The sequence below is a fragment of the Aedes albopictus genome, chromosome 2 (assembly GCF_035046485.1).
Source record: "Aedes albopictus strain Foshan chromosome 2, AalbF5, whole genome shotgun sequence".
NCBI classification, from domain to species: domain Eukaryota; kingdom Metazoa; phylum Arthropoda; class Insecta; order Diptera; family Culicidae; genus Aedes; species Aedes albopictus.
The window spans coordinates 267,043,927-267,060,693 of record NC_085137.1 but is presented as its reverse complement, the minus strand read 5'-3'; the positions used below and the strand labels follow the sequence as shown (position 1 = coordinate 267,060,693).

The 16,767-nt window shown below is 43.1% G+C and overlaps 1 protein-coding gene and 1 long non-coding RNA gene across 8 annotated transcripts in view; one reads left to right on the top strand and one right to left on the bottom strand.

Annotated features, from left to right (window-relative positions):
* Positions 1-16,767, bottom strand: part of LOC109402987 (liprin-alpha-1) — a 545,355-nt gene that overhangs the window by 401,762 nt on the left and 126,826 nt on the right. The window lies entirely within an intron of this gene.
* The window catches only part of LOC134288983 (uncharacterized), a 487,443-nt gene that overhangs the window by 400,737 nt on the left and 69,939 nt on the right, over positions 1-16,767 (top strand). The window lies entirely within an intron of this gene.

The window sequence follows — 16,767 nt, the reverse complement described above, 5'->3', positions numbered from 1 at the left end:
CGAACTTTTTTACACTTAGACGCTAGATTGCATCGCAACTTAGAGATTTATGGCCATTTAGTGCAATCATACTTGCATCTTGTCACTTTAATTTGAAGAAGAGAGAGTCGACGAAGAGAACTCTCTCATGTTACTTTCGCCCTTATTTAAACTCAATCTAGAATTGTTGAGTAGGTCAAGGATTTACAGATGCTGGACTGTTAAGTTCGAAACTTCACACATAGGTGGCGCTAGTAAGCATGTAAGCAATAAATATTTCTGGCGTTCGATTTGAATAGGTCCTATCAACATAGGAATCACAGCAAACATACGACCTATTCAAATCGAACGCCAGATTTGTTCACATACATATCAATACACTCAAATTAATTGACTAATAAATTCTTTTTTTTACTTATTCGTTTATTTGGAAGGCTCGGGCGCCACATGGGCATAACTGAGCCGAAATCTTTTGTTTTTACATTGATTTAACATTTTACAATTTATTACTGCCTTAAGACTATGTTAGTTTGGGGAGCCGAAGTACTCGCGGCTGTTTCGAGGTTAAGGATTGAAAAAAAAAAAATAAAAATAAAATTGGGAAGGACGGGTTTATGGGTTTAAAACTAAATTATTTGCTAACTTATACTAAAAACATTGATGGGACAAATTGTCTATATCTGTAACGGAGCCAAAAACAAAGGACTTTATTGGTAGACAACGACAAGAAGAGGACAAACGGAAGGGGGGCGACGACAGACAGGGTCGAACAACAAAACCAGAAAGCAGACAACGAAAACAAGGAACGTACTACATCAAACTCTGACATCAACACGTTTCAAAAACTGGTAAATCAGGTTCATGTATTCCAAACCAAGTCCTGCCAACACTTCTCTAACGGGTTTCTGTTGTTTTCCTCGGACCCGGAGAATTTCATGCAGCTCGGATCTGACCTCACGATACTCATTGCATCCCCACACGACATGTTCGATATCCTGGTAAGCTACGCTACAGACACAGAGATTGCTTTCTGAGAGCCCAATACGGAAGGTATGTGCATTCAACAAATAGTGGTTGGACATCAGCCGACACATTACACGAATGAAATCGCGGCCTAAATCCAACCCTTTGAGCCATGGCTTCTTCGACACCTGTGGAATGATGGAGTGCAACCATCTACCCATCTCTCCATCTCTCCATTTGTGTTGCCAGCTGATCAAGGTCTCCTGACGGGCCAATGCAAAAAATTCGTCGAAGGCGATTTGACGCTCGCAAATATCGCCTCCGCTAGCGCCCACCTTAGCCAGAGAGTCCGCTTTCTCATTGCCCGGAATTGAGCAATGTGAAGGGACCCAAGCTATGGTGATGATGCATGAGCGTTTGGACAAAGCACTCAAGACTTGGCGTATTCCATTCAGGAAGTACGCTAAGTGCTTCATCGGTTTCATTGACCGAACAGCCTCCAGAGAGCTTAGACTGTCGGTAAAAATGAAGTAGTGCTCAGGTGGAAGAGTGCGAATGTACTCTAAGGTGTAGTATATAGCCGCTAGCTCAGCAATGTATACCGAACATGGCTTTTGAAGCGTGTAGGTGGCGCTATGAAATTCGTTGTAGACACCGAAACCACTCGAATCATCGGTTTTTGAACCGTCTGTGAAGAACTGTCTGTCCCCGCTAACATGCCCGAACTTACTTACAAAGATCTGTGGAATACCTACGGAACGAAAAGATTCCGGAATACCGGTGATCTCATCCTTCATAGAGAGATCAAAATCCACTGAGGAGCTGTCGAAGTTTGAGAAGTTGTCACGATTGGTGTTAACCGGAGATGGGCTTACCTCCAGCGTCATGTACCAGTTTTTTTTTTGTTTTTATTTATGTGTATTTTAACTAGTTGCTAATTCTACACTCACGTCATGTACCAGTAGTACACAGTCATAAAACGAGTTTGAGGGTTCTGTTCGAGCAGCTTTTCGAAATTTTCTATGACCAATGGATTCACAACCTCGCATCGGATGAGGAACCGGAATGAAAACTCCGCAAAGCGGTCTGTCAGAGGCTGTACGCCAGCGAGTACCTCTAAAACTCATAGTGTGAGTTGATTTCATGCAACCTAACGCAATCCGAAGACAACGGTACTGAACCCGTTGAAGCTTCAGCAAGTGTGTTTTCGCCGCGGATTGAAAACAGAAGCTACCGTATTCTAAAACCGACAGAATAATTGTTTGGTACAGCCTGATCAGATCTTCCGGATGTGCTCCCCACCATGTTCCGGTAATAGTTCGCATAAAGTTGATTCGCTTTTGGCATTACTGTATCAGATACACAATGTGCTTCCCCCAGGTGCATTTGGAGTCGAACCAGACGCCAAGATATTGCGAAGATAAGCTATGAGTGATTGTCTTACCCATCAGATGGAGCGGAAACTTTGCCGGTTTATGTTTTTTAGAAAAGACAACCATCTCAGTTTTCTCCGGAGAGAATTCGATACCCAGCTTGAGAGCCCAAGTAGACAAATTGTCCAAAGTATCCTGTAGTGTTCCTTGCAGATCGACTGCTATTGATCCCGTTACAGAAACAACACAGTCATCCGCAAGCTGTCTTAACGTGCAATTTTCCATGAGACAATCATCTATGTCTCTAACATAAAAATTGTAAAGAAGGGGGCTTAGACATGAACCCTGGGGGAGACGCATGTAGCTAATTCGAGAAACTGTCAAGTCGCCATGAGCAAAACTCATCTGCTTCTCAAACAGCAAATTATACAAAAAGTTGTTCAAAATTGGTGAAAGGTCACTTTCGTGTAGTTTGTCGAAGAGAACATCGACACAAACTGAATCAAAAGCTCCCTTAATATCCAAAAACACTGAGCCCATTTGCTGCTTTTGAGCAAAGGCAAGCTGAATTTCTGAATTAAGCAACGCAAGACAGTCATTCGTTCCTTTGCCTCTGCGGAAACCAAATTGTGTATCAGACAACATGCCATTCGATTCAACCCATTTGTCCAGTCGAAAGAGAATCATCTTCTCCAACAACTTCCGTAGACAAGACAACATCGCGATTGGACGGTACGAATTATGATCCGACGCGGGTTTCCCGGGTTTTTGAATAGCTATCACTCTCACTTGCCTCCAATCATCCGGAATGATGTTGTTATCCAGGAACTGATTGAACAAGTTCAACAAGCGCCTCTTTGGGACGTCGGGGAGGTTTTTAAGCAAGTTGAACTTAATTCGATCCATTCCTGGAGCGGAATTGTTACATGAAAGAAGAGCAAGTGAGAATTCAACCATCGAAAACGGCCTATCCATGTCGTCCCTATCCTCGGAAACATCACGAATTATTCGCTCTACGGGTACGGAATCCGGACAAACTTTTTTTGCGAACTTGAGAATCCACCGAGGAGAGCTTCCTCGATCCTCGTTTACCGACGACGCGTTACGCATTCTTCTCCCGACGTTCCAAAGAGTTCTCATTGATGTCTCGCGCGATAAACCCTCGACGAACCGACGCCAGTAACCGCTTTTCTTCGCCTTGATCAAGTTCTTGAACTTGTTTTCAAGGGAAACGTACCGCTTAACGTTTTCGACCGAACCGCGTTTCCGAAACTCTTTGAACGCAGCGGATTTCTCGCGATAGATTTCTGTACACTCGCTATCCCACCACGGATTGGGGGGTTTCCTGAGCGCCGAAGGAACTGGAACTGGCTGACGTTGTGCCTGAAGCGCGCTACTGATGATCAGTTCTGATAGAAACTGATACTCTTCCCGCGGTGGAAGAATTTCTACCGATTGCTCACCGTCGATAATTGCTTCCGCGTACTTTCCCCAGTCAATGTGTTTCGTGAGGTCGTAGGAAATGTCGATAGATGGAGGTTGACGTGAACCATTGGAAATAGAAACAACGATCGGAAGGTGATCACTACCATGGGGATCCAGGATAACCTTCCATGTACACTCCAGCGATAGTGAGCTCGAACATATTGAGAGGTCTAATCGGCTGTCTCTAGGACTGCCATCTTTACCTGGAGGTGCCACTCGCGTAACTTCTCCGCTGTTCAAAATTGTCATGTTGAAGTCGTCGCAGAGGTCATATATCAAAGTTGAACGGCTGTCATCGTACAGTTCCCCCCAGCCTGTACCATGGGAGTTGAAATCTCCCATGAGCAGCCGTGGCTCAGGCATAACCGAGCAGATGTGGGCGAGATCCCTGCGAGATATCGCAGTTCTCGCTGGAAGATATATGGGGGCAACACTGAGGGTTTTACCTCGGATAGTCACCTCACATGCGACGGCTTCGATGCCTGTCATCGGTTGAAAATCGACTCTGTAAAATGAGTGCTGCTTTTTGATCCCTAAAAGCACCCCTCCGTACGAGTCGGACCGATCAAGACGGATAATGTTGAAATCGGAAAAAGGTAAGGTTACATCGGGTGTCAGCCATGTTTCGGATAGCGCAAAAACATCGCATTGTAAATTGTTAATTAAAAACTTGAAAGCGTCTAATTTTGGTACGATACTACGACAGTTCCAGTGTAGCACAGAAATCATATCTTCGACCTCGGTGATTAAATTAGCCATCGAAAGATACGAATGTCGCAAGGAGGGGCATTTTAGAAGCCAACTGCTTCAAAAGAGGAGACACACAAGGAAGAAGTGCTTTGACAATGCTCTTCACTGAGTCAGAAGCATTAAAGAAGTTAAGGATGATGTCTACGATGCCAGAAAGCGTGAACATCGGAGCACCAAGGGGTTGTTCCTGGTTCTCCGAATGCTGTCCCTCTGGCTGAGAAGTCGAAAAAATTGGGACATCTGGGATTTTTTATGTTCCCAGGAGCGAAGGAAAGTCTCGTTCATCTTGGATTTTGAATCCAGGAGGTGAACGTTTGTTACCTTTTTTAACACTCTTAGAATTTGTCACGGTGGGTTGGGGGTCACTGCTAGGCAGATTCCGAGGTTTTTTGGTGGGTCTCTGGAGCCTCACCCGTTTCCTCGTTTCACCCTTAAAAACAAAGGGAACCCCGTCCCCGACCTCAGAGTCAGAGCCCTGATCATCGAGAGACAAAGACGAGTAGATGTTGCGTGATTCAACGACCGGAGCAGCTTGTCTCAGCATTTCGGCGTAGCTTCGCCTTGAACGCTGCTGCAACGATCGTTTTTGATGTTGTTTTCGCTGTATGTACTTCGGGCAAACATTGAGATCGTGTGGACGGTCGCTACCACAATAAACACACTTGGGCGGCGTTTTACACGCACCGTCCACATGTCTCTCCCCGCATGTTGCACAGCGAGGTTTATTGCTGCAGTACTGGGCGGTGCGGCCCAGCTGCTTGCAATTGATGCAATTCATTACCTTCGGTACATACTGCCTCACAGGTAGCCGAAGTTTGCCAATCACCAGCAGATCTGGTAATGCAGATCCGGAGAAGGTCACACAAAATTTTTCAGATGGTGTGTAAACCTTCTTCTCGCCCTCCTGGGATACCGAATGCAGTTGCCGGCAATCCAGTATCTGGACATGAGGTAGAGAAGGGTTATGGAAACGACCACAGCCTTGCATGATCGTTTCGCAGGTCAAAGATGCGTCGGCGACCTTCCCCGAAATCTCTATCGACGCGCTCGGAAGGTAAACGAAGTACTCAAGAGGAAACAACTCGCAGGCCACAATCTCATTAGCGTGTTTTCGGTCGCCTACCGTCACCCGAAGCTTAGCTGTACCGACCATGTCAATGGAGACAACGGAAGAATACCGCTTAGTCAGATCCTTGCCGGTGTTCAAACGTTTGCCTTTGGGTCGGGAGGGTAGGCCTTGAGGCGGGAGGACGTGGAAACAGATTTACTGTTGGTGTCCATTGGAGAAGCAGCAGGGTGAAGGGAGACAAAGGGGTTAGCATTTATATCGCCTTGTTGGCTCGAGCAATCCGATGCCAATAACAAAGCTTCGCTGATGTGGTACGACGTACCCCCGCCATCATTGTCATCGCCCATTGTGGCAGCTAACTACCACCACGGGGCACTCAAAAATCTTTAACTAACACTTATCACGGGAACGAAATAATCAAAAAACAAGGGACAAAATTAACTGTACAGGGAAAGTGAGGAAAAAAAAAAGAGAGAAAAAAAACTGCTTATATACCAAATTAAATCTAATCAAAGAGACAGTGGAGAGGAGGGAACAACGAGGGGTAACTTTGAATACTTAGCTTTGTGCTCTGTTTTGCCACAGGCTCGACGACGACAGGTCCAAGCGATGGGATCGCCCGCACTGGGAGGAGGCGCGCGGTTGAACGCTCTCTGCTCTTCTCTCGGTGGGCTGCTGCTGTCGACGACGATGAGCTTGGGTACTCACTGGAAGAACCCGATCTAGGCCGCGCGAGCGGCGCGGTATGCGGGGGGTGCTGCACTGTTGTGCTCGATAATCGGTCAATGCGCCACGTGATATAATGAAAACGTGAACTTTACTCAAACCAAACGAACTTTTGCGGCAAAATTTGTGGCCTAGCCAACCGCACGCGTCCCACTAGGGCGCACGCGTCCCACTAGGGATAATCACTTAATAACTTGATCACTCGGGAACACTAGCACGAAAAAAGCCACCGAACTGAAAAGTATCGGGAGACAAACCGGACGAACGAAAAGATGCGACTGTCTCGCACGAACGCTCGCCAAGGAGTCAACTGATAAATTCTAGTATCCTACATTATAGAGATGTGCGGAGGCGGCCATTGTGAGCCAATCGAACAGAGAGAACTGTCAAAGGGTGAGCCAAATGAACATGTTTATTGTTTGTAAGAAGGCGTTGCTTGACCGGTATTGCAATCGACAATAAACGTATTACAAATATTTATTTTTACTATCGAGAATTTGATGGCATATGTAAATTTAGTAAGAAGATAATGTTTAATTAATTCTGCTTTCAAAAACACATGAAGAAACTTTTGTCGCTGCTCTTCTCGACAAAACTTTCATTGCTGCTGCTTGATTCACTTCTGCCGTTTTCCACGTTTTCCCCAAATCCGCGTGTGAATACCTAAGCGGTATCCGAACAGCTTCGGATGAGCAGATACCTTTATAACTCGCGAGTGACGATTATTATAGGGACGAAGATTCCCGCCAATTCCGTCGCGACGCGGGTGCTCTTCCCCGTGTGCTCAGACGCCGACCTCGTGTCTCGGCACCCCGACATCTACACTTCCATCGGCGGCGCAGTGAACGCTGAGAGCGGAGCGGCGCGGGCCCAACGTAAATTACACTCTTGAACGGCAGAGTAGGCAGCCCCTGGGGCAAGGTAAGTTGCATGCTAACCCCTCAATGTTATAGCACCGAACACTTCTGCTCGTCAAGTATCACATAAAGTCCTATCACAAAGCCACAAAGTTCCTTTTAGTATCGGAGTCCCTCGTCAAAACAGTCATAAAAATCTTCTTCTTGGAACTCCTCCTCAGCGCAATGCCCAGCTATATTCTTCCGGCGGTTGCCGATTTCCGCTCCTCCAGCTATCTTCAGGGTATACAGCTCTCCACTAAGATCGGGCTTCCACTTTCCCGCTGGAACTATCTGGCACTTGGATTTCACGATGTTCACTTTCAGCCCCTTCAATGCAAGCTTCCGGACCGACAGCATATCGCAGTCCACACGGGTAAAAATCCGGAACCCAAAACATGACGAAAAATGTATGAAATCATAAAATGTGCCGCTTCATGATAACATGACTACCCCTTTCCAGAGAGAGAGATCTAGCAAAGAATAAGAATATCAAGAAAGCCCACTCCGCTGATGCTCGGGGGCACACTACCGCAGCGCTATCTGCGGATGAAAGTTCAAGCTTCATGCGGATACCAAAACATACGCACACCACCTTCTCTCATGACAAATCACTAACACTGTTACATAGAGCTTCCACCTTGAAACGCTTAGAGAGCGCCACTTGTCATGTCGCTTGACGTTTACATAGAAAAAGGCAAGAGAGGGCATTCTTTCTATTTTTATTCTTTGGATCTAGCCGTGGTTCGAGCAGAGAGAAAATCTCCCGGCAGTATGAGAGAAGTTAATGCATAAAGAGAAAAAAAAACAAGGTGTCCGTGCATGCTTATCATACGTGCTCAGCTAGCAAAGCAAAGCCTTTTATTGAATCAATGCGTCGTCGGTGGGTGTGCGGTTGATTTTTAGTCCTACCGATTTCAATGCCAGTAATGCGGAAAATAATGTATACATACATACAATGCATTTCTGTCAAATTTTTATTTATGTTTTTTTAAATAAATTTTCTATTCACATTAATTTTTCTTCTAAGTTTAACCATTTTTACCCAAACATATTACATATTTTTTTATTACAAAAAGTTTTTGGACAGCCCATGAAATGGGACTCGAAACACCTTCAGCGCCGTCAGCGTGTTATTTTTCAGAAGGGGTATTTCTAATTTATAGGCAACGCAAGTAAGCATGTTACATACCACCATAATGTGCAAATTATGCAAAAAAATTTTATCAGTATTAACAAAATTTTTATCGGCCGGATAGTCACGTGATTTAACCATCATACCAGGTCGGCTCCACGAATTATGAATTAACTGGTGTTAGAGACCGCCAGTGCACCAGTATTTTTCTTAGCAAAGTTCGTTGGGACACCAACCGAGTTATAAGATTACACAAAATATGCTGTGAACTGTTTATTACCACTGATGCATTGTAATCGTTGGGTTCATTACATTCAAATAAAAAATCTTGGGAAACATATACTGCTGCATAAATTGTTTTTTTGTTCGATGTAATAAATCTAAATTCAGTTTTCTTTTTTGTATGTATTTTCATAGCATACATTTCAATAGCTGTTTATTTAACACTTATGTGGGCGGGAGGGTACCCGGGTACCTTTTTCAATTCCAAATCTCGATGTTTTAATGGTTATTGAGACTAGGATGTTGGAACTCTGTTAGATCTTAGAACTCGTGAATATACATTTATTAATGGGGTTGACCGAATTTTAAAGTGAGGAGGGGCAGGGGGAGGGGCTCCTGCATTTTTTATTACGTGGAAGGCCGGCAGGGTACCCGGGTACCCACGAAATTGAAATGATCATATCTCCGTCAATTTTTCATCGATTTTGGAAATTTTTAGCTCATTCAACTCAGAAACTCATTATCTATCGGGAAAATATTTGGCTAGACCGATCTAATCACCGTGGTTTTCGAAAAATCCATATTTTTGGGAGAATGTCCTTATACCATACTGAAACCCACATTGTTAAGGCTAGGATACCTTAAAGTGTTTATGGTCAACCATGGCCCCACGGGAAGCGTGTTCCGAAATCACAGTTTCAAAGTCAACACGTTTTATGATTCCAGGCCGGTCAGATACAATATGCCAAAGCAATTTTACGATGCTTGGTACCGAAATTGCTACTAAGCTACCGAAAATCCCGTATATTGTATTGTATAAAAACATGGATCCGGAAATCCGGGTTTTTCGGTACCTATGGTGATCGGACCGGTCCAACCAAATACGATCTCGATAGATAAAGAGTTTCTGAGTTGAATGAGGCAAAAACTTTTAAAATCGGTGGAAAAAATGGCTGAGATATAATCATTTCCATTTCGTGGGTACCCGGGTACCCTGCCGGCCTTCTACGGGTGTTTTTTTTTGCTGGCCACACTACGGTTAAATAAAAAAAAAAAACAATATGGCAACACGGCAGAATGTTCTGCAATGATGATGCTCTCGTTCACGCGCTGCTGCTGCTGCATTGAAAGGATGATAGGTTGATCTGGAGGGGAAATATTGAATCAATCAATTGATCCATAGAATAATTTGACCCATGGTTTGAGCAATCTTCGAGTGGATTGATGTAACAATTTTGTAGGTGGGGAAATATTGTAGAGAAAATTGACGTAAAATGCGCTCTGGAGAGGAAATATTGCTGCGTGGTTGATCAAACTGAAGATAGGGGAAAAGTTGAATGATTGATATCAATCTATTTTTGTACAATATTATACATTCAATGTTTCCATAAAACCGCTAACTATTGATCAATATATGCATCGTGTGACTGGCGCTATTGAGGTTAGGTTCGACTGCGCGCGAGTTGTCGGAGCCGAAACAGTTTTTCTTGGGCTGCGGAGTCGTTGATTGGTATTACAGTAGAATAACTAGCCACAGAAGTTCAATGCCGCGACTGTTCGTGTGACTAACATCTAGTTTGCCACGCCCCTACAGCGTCAGCAGCGGTACTAGAAGTGTCAAGTTAATTTTGTTTACCAAAACAAAAGGTACTCTACATGAAGGACACTTCAAAATAGTAAATTATTGCAATTTAAGTTATTAAAATAATTAATTGAGAAAAGTGACAACAGCGCCATTGGAGTTCTAGTGTATTTCTATTGGTATTACCGAAAATTTGCACTTTGAGTAAGTCAATAATATTTGTTGTTATTTGTAAGCAGTTTTCGCTTTAAAAAAAACCATAAAAATTCCCCGCTAATATTTATATCCAGCATCTACGAGCACTAATGGCTGCCAGAATGATATACAGTCCTGATTCGTTCGTTGGCGGCTCGTTAGATGGGCTGTCTCGATGGTTGGATGTTCGCTAGCTGGGGCAAAACCCAACTAAAAAGCACTGTCAATGTTAAAATCGATGTCAAAACGAGTTTGACGTCTGATCGTCGTCGCATCGCAGCTCCTGTATACAGACCGTTTGCGCAAGTATGTGAGTGTTTCGTGACGTATTTCTCGTCACTTGCGTGTGTCTAGAGCATTTTGATCAGTTGTCAGTTGCCCCAACGAACGAACACGATTCGCTAATCGGGGCGCAGTCGTGACCCAACGAGCGAATCCTCACTGTAGTCCATTTTACGAGCCGATTTTATGAATGAATTTTGACAAGAGGGAGCGTCCAATAACCCGTGAAAATCAATATCATCATCAACATTGTTATCACTTCGTAAAATGGCTCATACACATTTTATGGTAAGAATCAAACACTCTGATGTCTGTCTGGTATGTATTTATTACTTGGCAGCTGTTGATAAGATCTATCATCAATCTTTTCAAATAACTGCCAAATATCACTAGTCAGACCAGGTCAGACCTCATGTCATATGATCCACTGAAAAACAAGAGAACTCAAATTTTAGTATTTTTAAACTCACTTTTGAGTTCTTTTTTTGCATCCTCTTTGATTCGCTCTCTTTATTGTTGTCAATAAGTGAACAGTAAAACAACCCAACTGTGAGAGTTCGATGCGGGAAGCTTAAATTGAGTAAGTGACATAGTACCAAAAGTTGAGAAATTTTAACTGAAGGTTGAGTAAAAAAAACTAAATGTAAACTACCTACCTCAACATCGACTCCATCAACTCAAAATTGGCTTCCCGCACGCAACCTCGAAGTTGGGTGCAATGAACTCATTTTTGGGTACTTTCGTTTCTCCGTGTAGAAATCCTCTAGAGATGAGCGGAAGTTACATATGTCGATTCGGCAACGCTGTTTGTTTTGTTTACAGTTTACAACAGCTTCCAATCTCTTCCAACACTTGCCACAAAGCTAGATGTTCAAACTTTTTGCGTGACTTTATTGTGGTGCAAGTTGTTTTGTTTACGTTTGCTAATTATATTCGAACTTTTATTCCCAAATTTTGAAAAAAAAAAATAACAGCGCAATCGAAGAAATCTGAAATACATTGCAAATAATAGCGCGAACCAAATCGGGCTTGGTGGTCTAGTGGCTACCGCTTCTGATTCGTATGCAGAAGGTCATGGGTTCAATTCCTGGCCCGTCCCTTTTCATCCTACTCTGTATCTTTCTATCCACTTCCACTCTCTCGCTCTTCTCTACATATACAACTCATGTATATATTTTTTTTAAATTAGGTTTTATTGGTCAAAATATGAAACAGTTATTACAGTTCTTATTTTATAGCTTTTGTTTAGCAAATAATATTTAATTTAAAATTTAACTCTCCTACATCAGTTCTATTGTTACATTCATTAACATGACAGATGTATTCGGCTAGTAATTTTAGAATTTCAACACGTGATCGTCTATTAATGCCCCTTAAGACAGGCCTAATCAGCTCCTGGAATGAAAGTCTGCTCCATCCATTCAGGATACTACCTATCTTTTGTTGCAGAAGCGTCCAAGCTGGTACGACACGGGGACAGGAGCGAAATTTGTGCTCGATGGTCTCTGCTGTTTGGCAATGGCAGTGCAAACAGTTTTCACTTTCCACTCTTTGCATTACGAACCACAGTTTTCTGTGTTCAATCTTCTCATTCACTGCTAGGTATAGCAGACTTCGTTGCGCTGATGGAATCTGCTGATCAGCAATGTTTCGCCAGATACGCAACCAGTCGACTCCCGGATGACTTTGTTCCACCTTTGGTTGCTCCGTTTGCTGGATGAAGAACCGGTGAACTTGACCGGCGGTGGGATTTTCACGAACGAGGAGAGGAATTTGGGATATGCTTGCGACAATTTGTTTAACGTCGGGCAGGTCGATCGGGATTGGTCGGCGAGGGTTTGCTTGTCGGAAAAACGTTTCATAGAAGGGAAGTGATCCAATATCCGTCAAGTGTCTATTGACAGCCAGGGCTTTGCTTTTGAGGGCAGGAAGATGAAGTTTTAATCCCCCTTCCCTTTCGTTTTTTCGTCTTTTTTTGACTTTTTTTGGAGTTTTTCGGCTTGGCAAAACTAGTGCCAGACGGGCTTGGTGGTCTAGTGGCTACCGCTTCTGATTCATATGCAGAAGGTCATGGGTTCAATCCCTGGCCCGTGCCTTTCATCCTACTTTGTATCTTTCTATCCACTTTCTCTCTCTCTCTCTCTCTCTCTTCTCCACATATACAACTCATGTATATTCATATGTTCATAGCCATCGCTAGAACCAGAAACGAATTGGAAAAAAGTCGTTTCCCTCCCTTCTATTTTCCACTCACAGCACAGTGTATATAAAGCCTACAAGTTATGCAACCAAAGCGTGCTGTGCTGCTTGACTTTATTCACCTCATTCACCACACAATCTATCACCTTACGAACACTATAAATAACCCCCTACCCATGGATCGCATCACCGAGCCAACGGTGACTCCCAGATCTCCCATCCTTTCCGTCCAACAAATACCCCAGTTCGTGCTGGATGTGGGGATGCAGAGGTGATCTCGGTCTTTAGTAGCAACAACCAGCACACTCTAACATTCCTTTCCCTTCCCAACTGACTATAAGGACGTGGCCGGCGCCGATATTGATCCAAAATGTATGAGCTGCTAGAATTGCACTTTGAGAATAAGTGGAGTGTCCCAGCCCTTATTCATTTGGATCTCAGTGCAATTGGTACCAGCTCAGACCAATAACGGAGTAGCAACCATTGACATGTATAGTCAGATTTGATGATGATGATGATCTCTAATAATAGCGCGAACCAAATCGACAGAAGTGAATCAAGCAGCAGCAATGAAAGTTTTTTCGAAAAGAGCAGCGACAAAAGTTTCTTCATGTGCATACGCTTTTGAAAGCAGAATTAATTAAATATTATCTTCTTACTAAATTTACATATGCCATCAAATTCAAGATAATAATAATAAATATTTGTAATACGTTTATTGTCGATTGCAATACCGGTCAAACAACGCCTTCCTACAAACGATAAACATGTTCATTCGGCTCACACTTTGACAGTTCTCTCTGCTCGATTGGTTCACAATGGCCGCCTCCGCAAATCTCTATAATGTAGGATTACTAATCCATACCGTATACCCCCGTTGGTTTGACCTCATCTAATCTGAACACTTTTTAATTTGACTCCCTCTAATCTGCACATCGTTCAAACTAAAAATGGTTCAAACGTCATTCTACTTATGGAAAGGGGTGAAACGGAACGCAGAATCAAAACAAAACAGCGAAAACGGTTACCATCAGTGTGTTTTTCGATGCCCACAGGGTTACTAGCAGTTAAAATTAGTAAATGAACCCCGTTGGTTTGCATGAGGTGTCGTTCAAACCATCGGGGGTAGACTGTACCGTAAATCGTCCACAATTCATGTGGCCATTGGTATCTGTAAATTCTGGAGAAAAATGTTACCGGGAAATATGAATTATATGGTTTTTCAAAGGCGAAATCTCTTTACATAACAACAAATATTGTTGCGCTTATCTTTTATTAGAGTCCTGCGGCGGTCGTACGCTCACAAGGCATACCGCCGCATGACAGTCGCAAGGCAAAACAGAAGAAAAAGTGTTCCCGCCAAAAACAAAAGCACGTGGGTTTCGCAAAGTGACAGATGTTTTTGAATGTATTTGTGACGAACGGCAAGAGTAGCTCAGTGGAATGAGTGTTCTTGCTGTCAAACCCAGGGAGGGTGCAGGCACGTCAAACTCGAACAAACTACGCCTACCTAACATGCATCGAGCGGGCCTTCCCAAACAACACAATGCGATTTCGCGGGCCATCCCCATCGGCAAAATAAACCGATTTCCAAGCAGGATTCGACCAGGCTTCTGGTCGCGTTGCCAGTCACACTAACACACTCGCAAAAGATGAGCAGTAGGCCTACCTTGCCGCTTGCGGGTCCCCTGGTCAAACCCCATATAGTGAAATTATATACTTTTAAATCTGGTGACGCTGTTATGATTAGTGACTGTCGCGCTAATATCAGAAGCCAGAGGCAGATAATCGTCATATTCTGATTTTTCTTGAGAGGCATGATATTATTAACATCGGTTTATTTTAACATCGGTTAAATTGACCCCTTCTTTTTCTTCTTATGTATGGCCAAGGGGCCTGCAACTCTAAACTTTGTAGTATTTCTCGCTCAAGTATACCAGTAGTATTTCTAGTATTTTTGAGTTTTGCATAGTATGCCATGCGTCCATAGCAACATCAGTACAAAACAAACAACTGTTGTTGGAGTCGTAGGTGCCGCTGTCAGTTAGGCTGCATGAGCTTATTTTCTAGACATGAATTCAAAGGAAATCCCGGATGAAATTACAAGCAAATGCCAAGGTCAGTGACAGATATATCAAGAATTGATTTCTGGAGGAGTAATTTGATTTTTCATTCCATCAGCCGCATCATTTCAGCCAAAACTCAAACTGCAGGAAAGGCCGCGCTATGAGCTCTTTTCCGTAGCTGATTGATGACCTCACGAAAAAACCTCACCAAGGATCTCACCCAGACCTCACGGCCTTTTCAACGGTAGTTGACTGGTGGAAGGTAGCAAAAGCGTCGGCAAACGATAAACGTTGCATGGGTACTACGCGGAAAGTCGGTCCTGGAATAGGAAACTGCGATCTCTTCAACAAAATCTACATTCACTGAAGAGCAGTAGCTGCCTGTAAACATCGCATCGGTGCGGGAATGGTGCTATTTTCAGACGTAACAGGCAGCTGCGCTGGTTAGAGGCAAGGCTAGTTAAGGGTCTCACCCAAGAGGACGTAATCAATCTTGCGTAATGTATTTAGTTTACCACTGTTTCAGAGAGACTACAATATTCATCAATAAACTGTTTAACTGCCTAGATGCTTGTTTTCTTTTAGAGTTTGTAATAGAATATGAAAAATTTGATCTAAGTTTCTAAAAATAAAAAAAGTTATAAATAAAAGCGACATATTCGTTACCAACCCCAGTCTGATATAATAAATGATGCCCTTATGTGATATTTACAACCACGTGCTGTTAACCTTCCTATATTAGCCCACGGCTGGTTCATCTACAAAACATTGATTTCACTCGAACTTTTGCCCTGATTTTGTCCCGCGATTGATAGCAGCACTTCAGTCTATCAGCATTAGGTAAATAGAGTTTTAAGCAGTAGTCAATATTCCAATGAATTAATGAATGTGTATGTTTGAAATAGTTGAATTTAATACAAATAGCCTCCAAATGTACCTCCGTATCTTTTTATTGAGCTGAAAAATGAATCGACTCACAAATTTAGACAGCCTTGGTCAAAATGATCGTCTCATATATGAAGATGAATCAAAGCAACCGGTTTGCTAATCCGATAGTATTTTCGTAGTATTTCCAAGTATTTATGCATACTAGCGAAGGTTTAGAGTTGCATACCCCTTGTGTATGGCTCTACGTTCCCACTGGAACTTGGCCTGCCACTCTCCAACTTAGTGTTCTTTGAGCACTTCCACAGTTATTAATTGGAGGGCTTTCTTTGCCAGCCATTGCATGAATTAGTAGTATAGTGTGAGGCAAGCACAATGATACACTATGCCCAGGGAGTCGAGAAAATTTTCCCGACTGGAACGGGAATCGAACCTGCCGTCTCCGGATTGGCGATCCATAGCCTTAACCACTTGGCTAACTGGAGACCCATTAAACTAATTGTGTTTGTATTGTTATCAATGGTAGTTTACTATTTACGTTGGAAGGGGAATTGCGTTCAGTTTTTGGAGGAATAACTCAGAAACGGATTCTTAAGCTTTCATCCGACGTTTCGGTCGCTATATTGCGCCTTCTATTGCTTTCAGCGACCGAAACGTCGGATGAAAGCTAAAGAATCCGTTTTTGAGTTACTCCTCCAAAGACTAAACGCCATTCCCCTTCCAACATAATCACCAACAGTCGAAATTCGAAGAAAGTTTACTATTTACTACACTCAGAAAAAATAGCATATTGAGTTTACCATTTCTGCACTTAGATTGTGATCAGATGGCTTTGCACTTGAAAAATATGTGCGCCGCTATCGAATCTTCGTCGTTCAACATGCTATAACTTTTCATACAGTGCATCAAAAAATCTCAAATTTTGACTGTTTGTCAACCTGTTATATGTGCATCATTGGT